The 20111-nt window shown below is 51.0% G+C and overlaps 1 long non-coding RNA gene across 1 annotated transcript; it reads left to right on the top strand.

Annotated features, from left to right (window-relative positions):
- Positions 1-16087: 16087 nt before the first annotated feature.
- LOC147650468 (uncharacterized) lies at positions 16088-18681 on the top strand. The gene is made up of 4 exons (XR_015276324.1): positions 16088-16288; positions 16383-16616; positions 16908-17046; positions 17146-18681. It is a non-coding gene; the product is annotated as an uncharacterized LOC147650468 (long non-coding RNA).
- Positions 18682-20111: the final 1430 nt, after the last annotated feature.

Raw genomic sequence — 20111 nt, 5'->3', positions numbered from 1 at the left:
CAGCCTGGAAAGAGAAGGGGGCTGGCGAGGCCTCCCTGCAGCTCTAGGAAAGATGGGCACAGAGAGGAGAAGCCTTTCAACTGCAGGAGTGAGCTTGAAGTTGGATCTAATGAAGCTGCTCTTTTCCACTCCGGCTGCTGGGCCACTGGCCCGGGCTGTGCACAGAGGCTGGGGATGCTCCATCCTTGGCAACATCCAAGGCCAGCTGGGAGCGGGGCTCTGAGCAACCTATTCTGGGCGAAGATCGCTCCGCTTGGAACAAGATGGTCTTTAGGGTCCCTTCCAAGCCCAAGCACCCAGGGATTCCATCATTCATTCTACGGTCTCCGTTGTCCACTTCAGCCTGGGCCTGAACTCCTGGCGGTGATGTCACAGTGTACGCTCCAGCTAGAACTTCCAGCATCCAGCAACGGCCACAACACAACCCTTGGCTCCTTGTGCCAGCACGCTCTTCATTCACCCTGCTCCAAGCCTACCCCTGTCACCTTGTTGCCACCTGCTCCCTGATTCCCCCAGCAGTCCCCAAAGCTCCCCATCGCTTGGATTTTGCTCTCCATCCCTGCAGGATGTCTGCATTTGTTCCAAAAGAGGTATGGTACTATTCCACGGAGGCGGACACCCCGCAGCTGCCTGGCTGGGCTGGAGCTCTGTGGGACAGGCTGGGAAATTTTGCTACCTCTGCAGGCTGGCACAGACGGAGAGGAGGAGACGGACGTCGATACACAGACTGATAGAGAAGAAGCCATGGAAGTGGACGGAGAGGATACTGGAGAGGAAGAGATGGATGTGGATATGTACGAGACAGAGGAAGAGATGGAGGTGGAAACGAAAGATTATATTGAAGAGATGGATATTGATCTAAAAGACAAGGAGGAAGACATGGTCTTGGGATGAAGACCGATGCCAGCAGCAGAACAGGCAGGTGCTCCCCACAGGCAGAGTGGGGCCCCTGCTGCCAGCCTGGGGCCGGGCTGGGCACTCCCTGCTCAGGGACACGCTAGCCCATGCACTGGATTCTGCTGGCCATCCCTGGCCTGGCCTGGGCTTGCTGTGGGCCACACAAGCCCTGTTCCAGTGCCTGGGCCACAGCCCCCAGCCAGGCTCCCTTCTGGCAGCAGAGTCCCACTGGGCCAGTGTCCCAGCCCGGCAGCACATGGAACACCCTTCCGTGCCTGACTGCACTGACCGTGCTACTTGTTTTTCTTCCAGGACTTAGGGACATCACAGACACAGATGCCACCCTGCTGTACATACGTTTTACAGTTGTTGTGTTCAGGATAGAGGTTTTAGAGTTTGTTTAAGTTGCCTGTAAATACGTTTCATAGAGTTTTGTTAGAGCTGTTTTCAGGTAAATAGGTTCTATAGTTTGTTGTTGTTGTTGTTGTTACCAATATTCTTACAGTGTAAATATGTGGTGTAGTTCATTCTTGTTCCTTTTCTTCTACAGATAAACAGTCTTTGATTTTCACACCCCAGTTCTCTTTGCATTTTCTTCGGGCACATTTGCAAAGCTGTGGGTTGTTTCGGGAACAACGTTTGCAGGATTCTAAAAAGAGTATCAAAACCGCTCTGCCACACTCTCAGCTGCTGCTGCTGCCCCAAAAAGCACTGGCTGGCTTTGCTCACACAATCACAGTTGTTGTGGCATTTCTACCACACCACAGGACAGCGATGTTTTCCCTCTTCTCCTGGAAATACCTACAGCACTTGTGGGTTGCAAGGCAAACATGAGCCTCTTTTAGTGGCCCTTGAAATTGGACATGTGAAATGAGGTACACAAAGCCACAGGCCAGCTGAACCTGGCATCTCTGAATGGGTCTTTACATTCTTCCCAGGAAGATGAATGGCAATCACTATTTTGGCAGGGAGGAAAGTGCATCAGCTAGCAATTTGCTGTAGAAAATGTGCTTTCTGCTCCTCTCACAGCCAAAACTCCTACCCATTTCTTGGAAGTCCTTCTTAGATAAGGACCGTGTTCAACTGAGTGACAGTGAAGCCAAATGGCAATGCCGCAATCAATTGTCCTGTACACAATCTCCTTCATCCACGTGGAAGGTTACTCACGGGCACACAAGAGGACGGAAGAAACCCAAATGCATCGTTGGACATAATAAAGTCAGACGTGTTGAGGGATGAAGAAATCTTGCAGAGATATGGAAAGCTGCCCTGAAAACCCAGTTCGGGGAGAGCCTGAGCTCTTTTGTGCTTCTAGGCCTGAAGATGCTCAGCACCTTTCCCAGAGGCTCAGCAGGCAGTAGGATTGTGCCTGAATCTGGCTCTGGAAATGCCAGTGCCTCAACTGAGAGCTGTGGCAATGATTTCCATTGCATGGAGAGGGGCCACAGTCCTGCAAGAGTCTTTCAGCAGAGCAAACAGCAGCCTGGAGGGTGGGCAGTGCTGCATCTGGACCACTGCATGCTCATCCTTCACCACAATGCAGAGCTGCCATGGATCACTTTTTCCATTTCTCCTGTTGGATACGTTTTGGAGAAGTTGTTCTAGGTGGCTTTGGATGGTGATCCAAGTAGGAAGCAGCCATTCGCCTGCTGTGATATCCTTACAACTAGTCCTAACTTCTCATTGCCTTTGGTTTGATTGGGGGTGTTTTATCTGTTTGTTTGATTGGTTTCTTTGGGTTGGTTTCTTTGTGTTTTTCTCTGTTTTGCTTGGAGTTTCTTTTCCTTTTTTAGAAATGACTGGTGAAGTTGGCACAACCAAACTCCAGAACACGTAGAGCAGGCTTGACTTTCCAGAAATTGCTTTTGGCTGGCTTTAGCTGCATTCCCCAGGATCACGATCAGCAGTAGATATTTGCAGGTTTTGCTCTGCATCCTCAGCCTGCCCAGATGTTGTTCAGTGTTTCAGCAGTGGAGAAGACGATGGATATTTTGCTAAACCTCCTTTCAAACAACAAAACTTGGGTTAGCACGACAGAAAAGAAGAAAAGAAAATCTTCGCCAGTTAGAACAGAGCCAGAGTCCCACCATTTCCCCCTCCACTTCTCTTTCTTTTCTACATTTAGAGGTAAAGCTTCCATCTCCAAAAGCTTCCATCTCTCACTTCCTGATGTAGCCATTTGCTACCCTTTAGCCTTGACTGCCACGCATCGGACTGCTGTCCGTGTGGGGCTGGGGATGCTCAGCCTGGAAAGAGAAGGGGGCTGGCGAGGCCTCCCTGCAGCTCTAGGAAAGATGGGCACAGAGAGGAGAAGCCTTTCAACTGCAGGAGTGAGCTTGAAGTTGGATCTAATGAAGCTGCTCTTTTCCACTCCGGCTGCTGGGCCACTGGCCCGGGCTGTGCACAGAGGCTGGGGATGCTCCATCCTTGGCAACATCCAAGGCCAGCTGGGAGCGGGGCTCTGAGCAACCTCTTCTGGGCGAAGATCGCTCCGCTTGGAACAAGATGGTCTTTAGGGTCCCTTCCAAGCCCAAGCACCCAGGGATTCCATCATTCATTCTACGGTCTCCGTTGTCCACTTCAGCCTGGGCCTGAACTCCTGGCGGTGATGTCACAGTGCACGCTCCAGCTAGAACTTCCAGCATCCAGCAACGGCCACAACACAACCCTTGGCTCCTTGTGCCAGCACGCTCTTCATTCACCCTGCTCCAAGCCTACCCCTGTCACCTTGTTGCCACCTGCTCCCTGATTCCCCCAGCAGTCCCCAAAGCTCCCCATCGCTTGGATTTTGCTCTCCATCCCTGCAGGATGTCTGCATTTGTTCCAAAAGAGGTATGGGACTATTCCACGGAGGCGGACACCCCGCAGCTGCCTGGCTGGGCTGGAGCTCTGTGGGACAGGCTGGGAAATTTTGCTACCTCTGCAGGCTGGCACAGACGGAGAGGAGGAGACGGACGTCGATACACAGACTGATAGAGAAGAAGCCATGGAAGTGGACGGAGAGGATACTGGAGAGGAAGAGATGGATGTGGATATGTACGAGACAGAGGAAGAGATGGAGGTGGAAACGAAAGATTATATTGAAGAGATGGATATTGATCTAAAAGACAAGGAGGAAGACATGGTCTTGGGATGAAGACCGATGCCAGCAGCAGAACAGGCAGGTGCTCCCCACAGGCAGAGTGGGGCCCCTGCTGCCAGCCTGGGGCCGGGCTGGGCACTCCCTGCTCAGGGACACGCTAGCCCATGCACTGGATTCTGCTGGCCATCCCTGGCCTGGCCTGGGCTTGCTGTGGGCCACACAAGCCCTGTTCCAGTGCCTGGGCCACAGCCCCCAGCCAGGCTCCCTTCTGGCAGCAGAGTCCCACTGGGCCAGTGTCCCAGCCCGGCAGCACATGGAACACCCTTCCGTGCCTGACTGCACTGACCGTGCTACTTGTTTTTCTTCCAGGACTTAGGGACATCACAGACACAGATGCCACCCTGCTGTACATACGTTTTACAGTTGTTGTGTTCAGGATAGAGGTTTTAGAGTTTGTTTAAGTTGCCTGTAAATACGTTTCATAGAGTTTTGTTAGAGCTGTTCTCAGGTAAATAGGTTCTATAGTTTGTTGTTGTTGTTGTTGTTACCAATATTCTTACAGTGTAAATATGTGGTGTAGTTCATTCTTGTTCCTTTTCTTCTACAGATAAACAGTCTTTGATTTTCACACCCCAGTTCTCTTTGCATTTTCTTCGGGCACATTTGCAAAGCTGTGGGTTGTTTCGGGAACAACGTTTGCAGGATTCTAAAAAGAGTATCAAAACCGCTCTGCCACACTCTCAGCTGCTGCTGCTGCCCCAAAAAGCACTGGCTGGCTTTGCTCACACAATCACAGTTGTGCTGGCATTTCTACCACACCACAGGACAGCGATGTTTTCCCTCTTCTCCTGGAAATACCTACAGCACTTGTGGGTTGCAAGGCAAACATGAGCCTCTTTTAGTGGCCCTTGAAATTGGACATGTGAAATGAGGCACACTAAGCCACAGGCCAGCTGAACCTGGCATCTCTGAATGGGTCTTTACATTCTTCCCAGGAAGATGAATGGCAATCACTATTTTGGCAGGGAGGAAAGTGCATCAGCTAGCAATTTGCTGTAGAAAATGTGCTTTCTGCTCCTCTCACAGCCAAAACTCCTACCCATTTCTTGGAAGTCCTTCTTAGATAAGGACCGTGTTCAACTGAGTGACAGTGAAGCCAAATGGCAATGCCGCAATCAATTGTCCTGTACACAATCTCCTTCATCCACGTGGAAGGTTACTCACGGGCACACAAGAGGACGGAAGAAACCCAAATGCATCGTTGGACATAATAAAGTCAGACGTGTTGAGGGATGAAGAAATCTTGCAGAGATATGGAAAGCTGCCCTGAAAACCCAGTTCAGGGAGAGCCTGAGCTCTTTTGTGCTTCTAGGCCTGAAGATGCTCAGCACCTTTCCCAGAGGCTCAGCAGGCAGTAGGATTGTGCCTGAATCTGGCTCTGGAAATGCCAGTGCCTCAACTGAGAGCTGTGGCAATGATTTCCATTGCATGGAGAGGGGCCACAGTCCTGCAAGAGTCTTTCAGCAGAGCAAACAGCAGCCTGGAGGGTGGGCAGTGCTGCATCTGGACCACTGCATGCTCATCCTTCACCACAATGCAGAGCTGCCATGGATCACTTTTTCCATTTCTCCTGTTGGATACGTTTTGGAGAAGTTGTTCTAGGTGGCTTTGGATGGTGATCCAAGTAGGAAGCAGCCATTCGCCTGCTGTGATATCCTTACAACTAGTCCTAACTTCTCATTGCCTTTGGTTTGATTGGGGGTGTTTTATCTGTTTGTTTGATTGGTTTCTTTGGGTTGGTTTCTTTGTGTTTTTCTCTGTTTTGCTTGGAGTTTCTTTTCCTTTTTTAGAAATGACTGGTGAAGTTGGCACAACCAAACTCCAGAACACGTAGAGCAGGCTTGACTTTCCAGAAATTGCTTTTGGCTGGCTTTAGCTGCATTCCCCAGGATCACGATCAGCAGTAGATATTTGCAGGTTTTGCTCTGCATCCTCAGCCTGCCCAGATGTTGTTCAGTGTTTCAGCAGTGGAGAAGACGATGGATATTTTGCTAAACCTCCTTTCAAACAACAAAACTTGGGTTAGCACGACAGAAAAGAAGAAAAGAAAATCTTCGCCAGTTAGAACAGAGCCAGAGTCCCACCATTTCCCCCTCCACTTCTCTTTCTTTTCTACATTTAGAGGTAAAGCTTCCATCTCCAAAAGCTTCCATCTCTCACTTCCTGATGTAGCCATTTGCTACCCTTTAGCCTTGACTGCCACGCATCGGACTGCTGTCCGTGTGGGGCTGGGGATGCTCAGCCTGGAAAGAGAAGGGGGCTGGCGAGGCCTCCCTGCAGCTCTAGGAAAGATGGGCACAGAGAGGAGAAGCCTTTCAACTGCAGGAGTGAGCTTGAAGTTGGATCTAATGAAGCTGCTCTTTTCCACTCCGGCTGCTGGGGCACTGGCCCGGGCTGTGCACAGAGGCTGGGGATGCTCCATCCTTGGCAACATCCAAGGCCAGCTGGGAGCGGGGCTCTGAGCAACCTCTTCTGGGCGAAGATCGCTCCGCTTGGAACAAGATGGTCTTTAGGGTCCCTTCCAAGCCCAAGCACCCAGGGATTCCATCATTCATTCTACGGTCTCCGTTGTCCACTTCAGCCTGGGCCTGAACTCCTGGCGGTGATGTCACAGTGCACGCTCCAGCTAGAACTTCCAGCATCCAGCAACGGCCACAACACAACCCTTGGCTCCTTGTGCCAGCACGCTCTTCATTCACCCTGCTCCAAGCCTACCCCTGTCACCTTGTTGCCACCTGCTCCCTGATTCCCCCAGCAGTCCCCAAAGCTCCCCATCGCTTGGATTTTGCTCTCCATCCCTGCAGGATGTCTGCATTTGTTCCAAAAGAGGTATGGGACTATTCCACGGAGGCGGACACCCCGCAGCTGCCTGGCTGGGCTGGAGCTCTGTGGGACAGGCTGGGAAATTTTGCTACCTCTGCAGGCTGGCACAGACGGAGAGGAGGAGACGGACGTCGATACACAGACTGATAGAGAAGAAGCCATGGAAGTGGACGGAGAGGATACTGGAGAGGAAGAGATGGATGTGGATATGTACGAGACAGAGGAAGAGATGGAGGTGGAAACGAAAGATTATATTGAAGAGATGGATATTGATCTAAAAGACAAGGAGGAAGACATGGTCTTGGGATGAAGACCGATGCCAGCAGCAGAACAGGCAGGTGCTCCCCACAGGCAGAGTGGGGCCCCTGCTGCCAGCCTGGGGCCGGGCTGGGCACTCCCTGCTCAGGGACACGCTAGCCCATGCACTGGATTCTGCTGGCCATCCCTGGCCTGGCCTGGGCTTGCTGTGGGCCACACAAGCCCTGTTCCAGTGCCTGGGCCACAGCCCCCAGCCAGGCTCCCTTCTGGCAGCAGAGTCCCACTGGGCCAGTGTCCCAGCCCGGCAGCACATGGAACACCCTTCCGTGCCTGACTGCACTGACCGTGCTACTTGTTTTTCTTCCAGGACTTAGGGACATCACAGACACAGATGCCACCCTGCTGTACATACGTTTTACAGTTGTTGTGTTCAGGATAGAGGTTTTAGAGTTTGTTTAAGTTGCCTGTAAATACGTTTCATAGAGTTTTGTTAGAGCTGTTCTCAGGTAAATAGGTTCTATAGTTTGTTGTTGTTGTTGTTGTTACCAATATTCTTACAGTGTAAATATGTGGTGTAGTTCATTCTTGTTCCTTTTCTTCTACAGATAAACAGTCTTTGATTTTCACACCCCAGTTCTCTTTGCATTTTCTTCGGGCACATTTGCAAAGCTGTGGGTTGTTTCGGGAACAACGTTTGCAGGATTCTAAAAAGAGTATCAAAACCGCTCTGCCACACTCTCAGCTGCTGCTGCTGCCCCAAAAAGCACTGGCTGGCTTTGCTCACACAATCACAGTTGTGGTGGCATTTCTACCACACCACAGGACAGCGATGTTTTCCCTCTTCTCCTGGAAATACCTACAGCACTTGTGGGTTGCAAGGCAAACATGAGCCTCTTTTAGTGGCCCTTGAAATTGGACATGTGAAATGAGGCACACAAAGCCACAGGCCAGCTGAACCTGGCATCTCTGAATGGGTCTTTACATTCTTCCCAGGAAGATGAATGGCAATCACTATTTTGGCAGGGAGGAAAGTGCATCAGCTAGCAATTTGCTGTAGAAAATGTGCTTTCTGCTCCTCTCACAGCCAAAACTCCTACCCATTTCTTGGAAGTCCTTCTTAGATAAGGACCGTGTTCAACTGAGTGACAGTGAAGCCAAATGGCAATGCCGCAATCAATTGTCCTGTACACAATCTCCTTCATCCACGTGGAAGGTTACTCACGGGCACACAAGAGGACGGAAGAAACCCAAATGCATCGTTGGACATAATAAAGTCAGACGTGTTGAGGGATGAAGAAATCTTGCAGAGATATGGAAAGCTGCCCTGAAAACCCAGTTCGGGGAGAGCCTGAGCTCTTTTGTGCTTCTAGGCCTGAAGATGCTCAGCACCTTTCCCAGAGGCTCAGCAGGCAGTAGGATTGTGCCTGAATCTGGCTCTGGAAATGCCAGTGCCTCAACTGAGAGCTGTGGCAATGATTTCCATTGCATGGAGAGGGGCCACAGTCCTGCAAGAGTCTTTCAGCAGAGCAAACAGCAGCCTGGAGGGTGGGCAGTGCTGCATCTGGACCACTGCATGCTCATCCTTCACCACAATGCAGAGCTGCCATGGATCACTTTTTCCATTTCTCCTGTTGGATACGTTTTGGAGAAGTTGTTCTAGGTGGCTTTGGATGGTGATCCAAGTAGGAAGCAGCCATTCGCCTGCTGTGATATCCTTACAACTAGTCCTAACTTCTCATTGCCTTTGGTTTGATTGGGGGTGTTTTATCTGTTTGTTTGATTGGTTTCTTTGGGTTGGTTTCTTTGTGTTTTTCTCTGTTTTGCTTGGAGTTTCTTTTCCTTTTTTAGAAATGACTGGTGAAGTTGGCACAACCAAACTCCAGAACACGTAGAGCAGGCTTGACTTTCCAGAAATTGCTTTTGGCTGGCTTTAGCTGCATTCCCCAGGATCACGATCAGCAGTAGATATTTGCAGGTTTTGCTCTGCATCCTCAGCCTGCCCAGGTGTTGTTCAGTGTTTCAGCAGTGGAGAAGACGATGGATATTTTGCTAAACCTCCTTTCAAACAACAAAACTTGGGTTAGCACGACAGAAAAGAAGAAAAGAAAATCTTCGCCAGTTAGAACAGAGCCAGAGTCCCACCATTTCCCCCTCCACTTCTCTTTCTTTTCTACATTTAGAGGTAAAGCTTCCATCTCCAAAAGCTTCCATCTCTCACTTCCTGATGTAGCCATTTGCTACCCTTTAGCCTTGACTGCCACGCATCGGACTGCTGTCCGTGTGGGGCTGGGGATGCTCAGCCTGGAAAGAGAAGGGGGCTGGCGAGGCCTCCCTGCAGCTCTAGGAAAGATGGGCACAGAGAGGAGAAGCCTTTCAACTGCAGGAGTGAGCTTGAAGTTGGATCTAATGAAGCTGCTCTTTTCCACTCCGGCTGCTGGGCCACTGGCCCGGGCTGTGCACAGAGGCTGGGGATGCTCCATCCTTGGCAACATCCAAGGCCAGCTGGGAGCGGGGGTCTGAGCAACCTATTCTGGGCGAAGATCGCTCCGCTTGGAACAAGATGGTCTTTAGGGTCCCTTCCAAGCCCAAGCACCCAGGGATTCCATCATTCATTCTACGGTCTCCGTTGTCCACTTCAGCCTGGGCCTGAACTCCTGGCGGTGATGTCACAGTGTACGCTCCAGCTAGAACTTCCAGCATCCAGCAACGGCCACAACACAACCCTTGGCTCCTTGTGCCAGCACGCTCTTCATTCACCCTGCTCCAAGCCTACCCCTGTCACCTTGTTGCCACCTGCTCCCTGATTCCCCCAGCAGTCCCCAAAGCTCCCCATCGCTTGGATTTTGCTCTCCATCCCTGCAGGATGTCTGCATTTGTTCCAAAAGAGGTATGGGACTATTCCACGGAGGCGGACACCCCGCAGCTGCCTGGCTGGGCTGGAGCTCTGTGGGACAGGCTGGGAAATTTTGCTACCTCTGCAGGCTGGCACAGACGGAGAGGAGGAGACGGACGTCGATACACAGACTGATAGAGAAGAAGCCATGGAAGTGGACGGAGAGGATACTGGAGAGGAAGAGATGGATGTGGATATGTACGAGACAGAGGAAGAGATGGAGGTGGAAACGAAAGATTATATTGAAGAGATGGATATTGATCTAAAAGACAAGGAGGAAGACATGGTCTTGGGATGAAGACCGGTGCCAGCAGCAGAACAGGCAGGTGCTCCCCACAGGCAGAGTGGGGCCCCTGCTGCCAGCCTGGGGCCGGGCTGGGCACTCCCTGCTCAGGGACACGCTAGCCCATGCACTGGATTCTGCTGGCCATCCCTGGCCTGGCCTGGGCTTGCTGTGGGCCACACAAGCCCTGTTCCAGTGCCTGGGCCACAGCCCCCAGCCAGGCTCCCTTCTGGCAGCAGAGTCCCACTGGGCCAGTGTCCCAGCCCGGCAGCACATGGAACACCCTTCCGTGCCTGACTGCACTGACCGTGCTACTTGTTTTTCTTCCAGGACTTAGGGACATCACAGACACAGATGCCACCCTGCTGTACATACGTTTTACAGTTGTTGTGTTCAGGATAGAGGTTTTAGAGTTTGTTTAAGTTGCCTGTAAATACGTTTCATAGAGTTTTGTTAGAGCTCTTTTCAGGTAAATAGGTTCTATAGTTTGTTGTTGTTGTTGTTGTTACCAATATTCTTACAGTGTAAATATGTGGTGTAGTTCATTCTTGTTCCTTTTCTTCTACAGATAAACAGTCTTTGATTTTCACACCCCAGTTCTCTTTGCATTTTCTTCGGGCACATTTGCAAAGCTGTGGGTTGTTTCGGGAACAACGTTTGCAGGATTCTAAAAAGAGTATCAAAACCGCTCTGCCACACTCTCAGCTGCTGCTGCTGCCCCAAAAAGCACTGGCTGGCTTTGCTCACACAATCACAGTTGTGGTGGCATTTCTACCACACCACAGGACAGCGATGTTTTCCCTCTTCTCCTGGAAATACCTACAGCACTTGTGGGTTGCAAGGCAAACATGAGCCTCTTTTAGTGGCCCTTGAAATTGGACATGTGAAATGAGGCACACAAAGCCACAGGCCAGCTGAACCTGGCATCTCTGAATGGGTCTTTACATTCTTCCCAGGAAGATGAATGGCAATCACTATTTTGGCAGGGAGGAAAGTGCATCAGCTAGCAATTTGCTGTAGAAAATGTGCTTTCTGCTCCTCTCACAGCCAAAACTCCTACCCATTTCTTGGAAGTCCTTCTTAGATAAGGACCGTGTTCAACTGAGTGACAGTGAAGCCAAATGGCAATGCCGCAATCAATTGTCCTGTACACAATCTCCTTCATCCATGTGGAAGGTTACTCACGGGCACACAAGAGGACGGAAGAAACCCAAATGCATCGTTGGACATAATAAAGTCAGACGTGTTGAGGGATGAAGAAATCTTGCAGAGATATGGAAAGCTGCCCTGAAAACCCAGTTCGGGGAGAGCCTGAGCTCTTTTGTGCTTCTAGGCCTGAAGATGCTCAGCACCTTTCCCAGAGGCTCAGCAGGCAGTAGGATTGTGCCTGAATCTGGCTCTGGAAATGCCAGTGCCTCAACTGAGAGCTGTGGCAATGATTTCCATTGCATGGAGAGGGGCCACAAGAGTCCTGCAAGAGTCTTTCAGCAGAGCAAACAGCAGCCTGGAGGGTGGGCAGTGCTGCATCTGGACCACTGCATGCTCATCCTTCACCACAATGCAGAGCTGCCATGGATCACTTTTTCCATTTCTCCTGTTGGATACGTTTTGGAGAAGTTGTTCTAGGTGGCTTTGGATGGTGATCCAAGTAGGAAGCAGCCATTCGCCTGCTGTGATATCCTTACAACTAGTCCTAACTTCTCATTGCCTTTGGTTTGATTGGGGGTGTTTTATCTGTTTGTTTGATTGGTTTCTTTGGGTTGGTTTCTTTGTGTTTTTCTCTGTTTTGCTTGGAGTTTCTTTTCCTTTTTTAGAAATGACTGGTGAAGTTGGCACAACCAAACTCCAGAACACGTAGAGCAGGCTTGACTTTCCAGAAATTGCTTTTGGCTGGCTTTAGCTGCATTCCCCAGGATCACGATCAGCAGTAGATATTTGCAGGTTTTGCTCTGCATCCTCAGCCTGCCCAGATGTTGTTCAGTGTTTCAGCAGTGGAGAAGACGATGGATATTTTGCTAAACCTCCTTTCAAACAACAAAACTTGGGTTAGCACGACAGAAAAGAAGAAAAGAAAATCTTCGCCAGTTAGAACAGAGCCAGAGTCCCACCATTTCCCCCTCCACTTCTCTTTCTTTTCTACATTTAGAGGTAAAGCTTCCATCTCCAAAAGCTTCCATCTCTCACTTCCTGATGTAGCCATTTGCTACCCTTTAGCCTTGACTGCCACGCATCGGACTGCTGTCCGTGTGGGGCTGGGGATGCTCAGCCTGGAAAGAGAAGGGGGCTGGCGAGGCCTCCCTGCAGCTCTAGGAAAGATGGGCACAGAGAGGAGAAGCCTTTCAACTGCAGGAGTGAGCTTGAAGTTGGATCTAATGAAGCTGCTCTTTTCCACTCCGGCTGCTGGGCCACTGGCCCGGGCTGTGCACAGAGGCTGGGGATGCTCCATCCTTGGCAACATCCAAGGCCAGCTGGGAGCGGGGCTCTGAGCAACCTCTTCTGGGCGAAGATCGCTCCGCTTGGAACAAGATGGTCTTTAGGGTCCCTTCCAAGCCCAAGCACCCAGGGATTCCATCATTCATTCTACGGTCTCCGTTGTCCACTTCAGCCTGGGCCTGAACTCCTGGCGGTGATGTCACAGTGCACGCTCCAGCTAGAACTTCCAGCATCCAGCAACGGCCACAACACAACCCTTGGCTCCTTGTGCCAGCACGCTCTTCATTCACCCTGCTCCAAGCCTACCCCTGTCACCTTGTTGCCACCTGCTCCCTGATTCCCCCAGCAGTCCCCAAAGCTCCCCATCGCTTGGATTTTGCTCTCCATCCCTGCAGGATGTCTGCATTTGTTCCAAAAGAGGTATGGGACTATTCCACGGAGGCGGACACCCCGCAGCTGCCTGGCTGGGCTGGAGCTCTGTGGGACAGGCTGGGAAATTTTGCTACCTCTGCAGGCTGGCACAGACGGAGAGGAGGAGACGGACGTCGATACACAGACTGATAGAGAAGAAGCCATGGAAGTGGACGGAGAGGATACTGGAGAGGAAGAGATGGATGTGGATATGTACGAGACAGAGGAAGAGATGGAGGTGGAAACGAAAGATTATATTGAAGAGATGGATATTGATCTAAAAGACAAGGAGGAAGACATGGTCTTGGGATGAAGACCGATGCCAGCAGCAGAACAGGCAGGTGCTCCCCACAGGCAGAGTGGGGCCCCTGCTGCCAGCCTGGGGCCGGGCTGGGCACTCCCTGCTCAGGGACACGCTAGCCCATGCACTGGATTCTGCTGGCCATCCCTGGCCTGGCCTGGGCTTGCTGTGGGCCACACAAGCCCTGTTCCAGTGCCTGGGCCACAGCCCCCAGCCAGGCTCCCTTCTGGCAGCAGAGTCCCACTGGGCCAGTGTCCCAGCCCGGCAGCACATGGAACACCCTTCCGTGCCTGACTGCACTGACCGTGCTACTTGTTTTTCTTCCAGGACTTAGGGACATCACAGACACAGATGCCACCCTGCTGTACATACGTTTTACAGTTGTTGTGTTCAGGATAGAGGTTTTAGAGTTTGTTTAAGTTGCCTGTAAATACGTTTCATAGAGTTTTGTTAGAGCTGTTCTCAGGTAAATAGGTTCTATAGTTTGTTGTTGTTGTTGTTGTTACCAATATTCTTACAGTGTAAATATGTGGTGTAGTTCATTCTTGTTCCTTTTCTTCTACAGATAAACAGTCTTTGATTTTCACACCCCAGTTCTCTTTGCATTTTCTTCGGGCACATTTGCAAAGCTGTGGGTTGTTTCGGGAACAACGTTTGCAGGATTCTAAAAAGAGTATCAAAACCGCTCTGCCACACTCTCAGCTGCTGCTGCTGCCCCAAAAAGCACTGGCTGGCTTTGCTCACACAATCACAGTTGTGCTGGCATTTCTACCACACCACAGGACAGCGATGTTTTCCCTCTTCTCCTGGAAATACCTACAGCACTTGTGGGTTGCAAGGCAAACATGAGCCTCTTTTAGTGGCCCTTGAAATTGGACATGTGAAATGAGGCACACTAAGCCACAGGCCAGCTGAACCTGGCATCTCTGAATGGGTCTTTACATTCTTCCCAGGAAGATGAATGGCAATCACTATTTTGGCAGGGAGGAAAGTGCATCAGCTAGCAATTTGCTGTAGAAAATGTGCTTTCTGCTCCTCTCACAGCCAAAACTCCTACCCATTTCTTGGAAGTCCTTCTTAGATAAGGACCGTGTTCAACTGAGTGACAGTGAAGCCAAATGGCAATGCCGCAATCAATTGTCCTGTACACAATCTCCTTCATCCACGTGGAAGGTTACTCACGGGCACACAAGAGGACGGAAGAAACCCAAATGCATCGTTGGACATAATAAAGTCAGACGTGTTGAGGGATGAAGAAATCTTGCAGAGATATGGAAAGCTGCCCTGAAAACCCAGTTCAGGGAGAGCCTGAGCTCTTTTGTGCTTCTAGGCCTGAAGATGCTCAGCACCTTTCCCAGAGGCTCAGCAGGCAGTAGGATTGTGCCTGAATCTGGCTCTGGAAATGCCAGTGCCTCAACTGAGAGCTGTGGCAATGATTTCCATTGCATGGAGAGGGGCCACAGTCCTGCAAGAGTCTTTCAGCAGAGCAAACAGCAGCCTGGAGGGTGGGCAGTGCTGCATCTGGACCACTGCATGCTCATCCTTCACCACAATGCAGAGCTGCCATGGATCACTTTTTCCATTTCTCCTGTTGGATACGTTTTGGAGAAGTTGTTCTAGGTGGCTTTGGATGGTGATCCAAGTAGGAAGCAGCCATTCGCCTGCTGTGATATCCTTACAACTAGTCCTAACTTCTCATTGCCTTTGGTTTGATTGGGGGTGTTTTATCTGTTTGTTTGATTGGTTTCTTTGGGTTGGTTTCTTTGTGTTTTTCTCTGTTTTGCTTGGAGTTTCTTTTCCTTTTTTAGAAATGACTGGTGAAGTTGGCACAACCAAACTCCAGAACACGTAGAGCAGGCTTGACTTTCCAGAAATTGCTTTTGGCTGGCTTTAGCTGCATTCCCCAGGATCACGATCAGCAGTAGATATTTGCAGGTTTTGCTCTGCATCCTCAGCCTGCCCAGATGTTGTTCAGTGTTTCAGCAGTGGAGAAGACGATGGATATTTTGCTAAACCTCCTTTCAAACAACAAAACTTGGGTTAGCACGACAGAAAAGAAGAAAAGAAAATCTTCGCCAGTTAGAACAGAGCCAGAGTCCCACCATTTCCCCCTCCACTTCTCTTTCTTTTCTACATTTAGAGGTAAAGCTTCCATCTCCAAAAGCTTCCATCTCTCACTTCCTGATGTAGCCATTTGCTACCCTTTAGCCTTGACTGCCACGCATCGGACTGCTGTCCGTGTGGGGCTGGGGATGCTCAGCCTGGAAAGAGAAGGGGGCTGGCGAGGCCTCCCTGCAGCTCTAGGAAAGATGGGCACAGAGAGGAGAAGCCTTTCAACTGCAGGAGTGAGCTTGAAGTTGGATCTAATGAAGCTGCTCTTTTCCACTCCGGCTGCTGGGGCACTGGCCCGGGCTGTGCACAGAGGCTGGGGATGCTCCATCCTTGGCAACATCCAAGGCCAGCTGGGAGCGGGGCTCTGAGCAACCTCTTCTGGGCGAAGATCGCTCCGCTTGGAACAAGATGGTCTTTAGGGTCCCTTCCAAGCCCAAGCACCCAGGGATTCCATCATTCATTCTACGGTCTCCGTTGTCCACTTCAGCCTGGGCCTGAACTCCTGGCGGTGATGTCACAGTGCACGCTCCAGCTAGAACTTCCAGCATCCAGCAACGGCCACAACACAACCCTTGGCTCCTTGTGCCAGCACGCTCTTCATTCACCCTGCTCCAAGCCTACCCCTGTCACCTTGTTGCCACCTGCTCCCTGATTCCCCCAGCAGTCCCCAAAGCTCCCCATCGCTTGGATTTTGCTCTCCATCCCTGCAGGATGTCTGCATTTGTTCCAAAAGAGGTATGGGACTATTCCACGGAGGCGGACACCCCGCAGCTGCCTGGCTGGGCTGGAGCTCTGTGGGACAGGCTGGGAAATTTTGCTACCTCTGCAGGCTGGCACAGACGGAGAGGAGGAGACGGACGTCGATACACAGACTGATAGAGAAGAAGCCATGGAAGTGGACGGAGAGGATACTGGAGAGGAAGAGATGGATGTGGATATGTACGAGACAGAGGAAGAGATGGAGGTGGAAACGAAAGATTATATTGAAGAGATGGATATTGATCTAAAAGACAAGGAGGAAGACATGGTCTTGGGATGAAGACCGATGCCAGCAGCAGAACAGGCAGGTGCTCCCCACAGGCAGAGTGGGGCCCCTGCTGCCAGCCTGGGGCCGGGCTGGGCACTCCCTGCTCAGGGACACGCTAGCCCATGCACTGGATTCTGCTGGCCATCCCTGGCCTGGCCTGGGCTTGCTGTGGGCCACACAAGCCCTGTTCCAGTGCCTGGGCCACAGCCCCCAGCCAGGCTCCCTTCTGGCAGCAGAGTCCCACTGGGCCAGTGTCCCAGCCCGGCAGCACATGGAACACCCTTCCGTGCCTGACTGCACTGACCGTGCTACTTGTTTTTCTTCCAGGACTTAGGGACATCACAGACACAGATGCCACCCTGCTGTACATACGTTTTACAGTTGTTGTGTTCAGGATAGAGGTTTTAGAGTTTGTTTAAGTTGCCTGTAAATACGTTTCATAGAGTTTTGTTAGAGCTGTTCTCAGGTAAATAGGTTCTATAGTTTGTTGTTGTTGTTGTTGTTACCAATATTCTTACAGTGTAAATATGTGGTGTAGTTCATTCTTGTTCCTTTTCTTCTACAGATAAACAGTCTTTGATTTTCACACCCCAGTTCTCTTTGCATTTTCTTCGGGCACATTTGCAAAGCTGTGGGTTGTTTCGGGAACAACGTTTGCAGGATTCTAAAAAGAGTATCAAAACCGCTCTGCCACACTCTCAGCTGCTGCTGCTGCCCCAAAAAGCACTGGCTGGCTTTGCTCACACAATCACAGTTGTGGTGGCATTTCTACCACACCACAGGACAGCGATGTTTTCCCTCTTCTCCTGGAAATACCTACAGCACTTGTGGGTTGCAAGGCAAACATGAGCCTCTTTTAGTGGCCCTTGAAATTGGACATGTGAAATGAGGCACACAAAGCCACAGGCCAGCTGAACCTGGCATCTCTGAATGGGTCTTTACATTCTTCCCAGGAAGATGAATGGCAATCACTATTTTGGCAGGGAGGAAAGTGCATCAGCTAGCAATTTGCTGTAGAAAATGTGCTTTCTGCTCCTCTCACAGCCAAAACTCCTACCCATTTCTTGGAAGTCCTTCTTAGATAAGGACCGTGTTCAACTGAGTGACAGTGAAGCCAAATGGCAATGCCGCAATCAATTGTCCTGTACACAATCTCCTTCATCCACGTGGAAGGTTACTCACGGGCACACAAGAGGACGGAAGAAACCCAAATGCATCGTTGGACATAATAAAGTCAGACGTGTTGAGGGATGAAGAAATCTTGCAGAGATATGGAAAGCTGCCCTGAAAACCCAGTTCGGGGAGAGCCTGAGCTCTTTTGTGCTTCTAGGCCTGAAGATGCTCAGCACCTTTCCCAGAGGCTCAGCAGGCAGTAGGATTGTGCCTGAATCTGGCTCTGGAAATGCCAGTGCCTCAACTGAGAGCTGTGGCAATGATTTCCATTGCATGGAGAGGGGCCACAGTCCTGCAAGAGTCTTTCAGCAGAGCAAACAGCAGCCTGGAGGGTGGGCAGTGCTGCATCTGGACCACTGCATGCTCATCCTTCACCACAATGCAGAGCTGCCATGGATCACTTTTTCCATTTCTCCTGTTGGATACGTTTTGGAGAAGTTGTTCTAGGTGGCTTTGGATGGTGATCCAAGTAGGAAGCAGCCATTCGCCTGCTGTGATATCCTTACAACTAGTCCTAACTTCTCATTGCCTTTGGTTTGATTGGGGGTGTTTTATCTGTTTGTTTGATTGGTTTCTTTGGGTTGGTTTCTTTGTGTTTTTCTCTGTTTTGCTTGGAGTTTCTTTTCCTTTTTTAGAAATGACTGGTGAAGTTGGCACAACCAAACTCCAGAACACGTAGAGCAGGCTTGACTTTCCAGAAATTGCTTTTGGCTGGCTTTAGCTGCATTCCCCAGGATCACGATCAGCAGTAGATATTTGCAGGTTTTGCTCTGCATCCTCAGCCTGCCCAGGTGTTGTTCAGTGTTTCAGCAGTGGAGAAGACGATGGATATTTTGCTAAACCTCCTTTCAAACAACAAAACTTGGGTTAGCACGACAGAAAAGAAGAAAAGAAAATCTTCGCCAGTTAGAACAGAGCCAGAGTCCCACCATTTCCCCCTCCACTTCTCTTTCTTTTCTACATTTAGAGGTAAAGCTTCCATCTCCAAAAGCTTCCATCTCTCACTTCCTGATGTAGCCATTTGCTACCCTTTAGCCTTGACTGCCACGCATCGGACTGCTGTCCGTGTGGGGCTGGGGATGCTCAGCCTGGAAAGAGAAGGGGGCTGGCGAGGCCTCCCTGCAGCTCTAGGAAAGATGGGCACAGAGAGGAGAAGCCTTTCAACTGCAGGAGTGAGCTTGAAGTTGGATCTAATGAAGCTGCTCTTTTCCACTCCGGCTGCTGGGCCACTGGCCCGGGCTGTGCACAGAGGCTGGGGATGCTCCATCCTTGGCAACATCCAAGGCCAGCTGGGAGCGGGGGTCTGAGCAACCTATTCTGGGCGAAGATCGCTCCGCTTGGAACAAGATGGTCTTTAGGGTCCCTTCCAAGCCCAAGCACCCAGGGATTCCATCATTCATTCTACGGTCTCCGTTGTCCACTTCAGCCTGGGCCTGAACTCCTGGCGGTGATGTCACAGTGTACGCTCCAGCTAGAACTTCCAGCATCCAGCAACGGCCACAACACAACCCTTGGCTCCTTGTGCCAGCACGCTCTTCATTCACCCTGCTCCAAGCCTACCCCTGTCACCTTGTTGCCACCTGCTCCCTGATTCCCCCAGCAGTCCCCAAAGCTCCCCATCGCTTGGATTTTGCTCTCCATCCCTGCAGGATGTCTGCATTTGTTCCAAAAGAGGTATGGGACTATTCCACGGAGGCGGACACCCCGCAGCTGCCTGGCTGGGCTGGAGCTCTGTGGGACAGGCTGGGAAATTTTGCTACCTCTGCAGGCTGGCACAGACGGAGAGGAGGAGACGGACGTCGATACACAGACTGATAGAGAAGAAGCCATGGAAGTGGACGGAGAGGATACTGGAGAGGAAGAGATGGATGTGGATATGTACGAGACAGAGGAAGAGATGGAGGTGGAAACGAAAGATTATATTGAAGAGATGGATATTGATCTAAAAGACAAGGAGGAAGACATGGTCTTGGGATGAAGACCGGTGCCAGCAGCAGAACAGGCAGGTGCTCCCCACAGGCAGAGTGGGGCCCCTGCTGCCAGCCTGGGGCCGGGCTGGGCACTCCCTGCTCAGGGACACGCTAGCCCATGCACTGGATTCTGCTGGCCATCCCTGGCCTGGCCTGGGCTTGCTGTGGGCCACACAAGCCCTGTTCCAGTGCCTGGGCCACAGCCCCCAGCCAGGCTCCCTTCTGGCAGCAGAGTCCCACTGGGCCAGTGTCCCAGCCCGGCAGCACATGGAACACCCTTCCGTGCCTGACTGCACTGACCGTGCTACTTGTTTTTCTTCCAGGACTTAGGGACATCACAGACACAGATGCCACCCTGCTGTACATACGTTTTACAGTTGTTGTGTTC

Source organism: Cyanistes caeruleus, chromosome 14, assembly GCF_971803275.1.
Source record: "Cyanistes caeruleus chromosome 14, bCyaCae1.hap1.1, whole genome shotgun sequence".
NCBI lineage: Eukaryota > Metazoa > Chordata > Aves > Passeriformes > Paridae > Cyanistes > Cyanistes caeruleus.
Note: the sequence above shows the minus strand (reverse complement) of the source record. Positions and strands in the feature narration are given on the sequence as shown.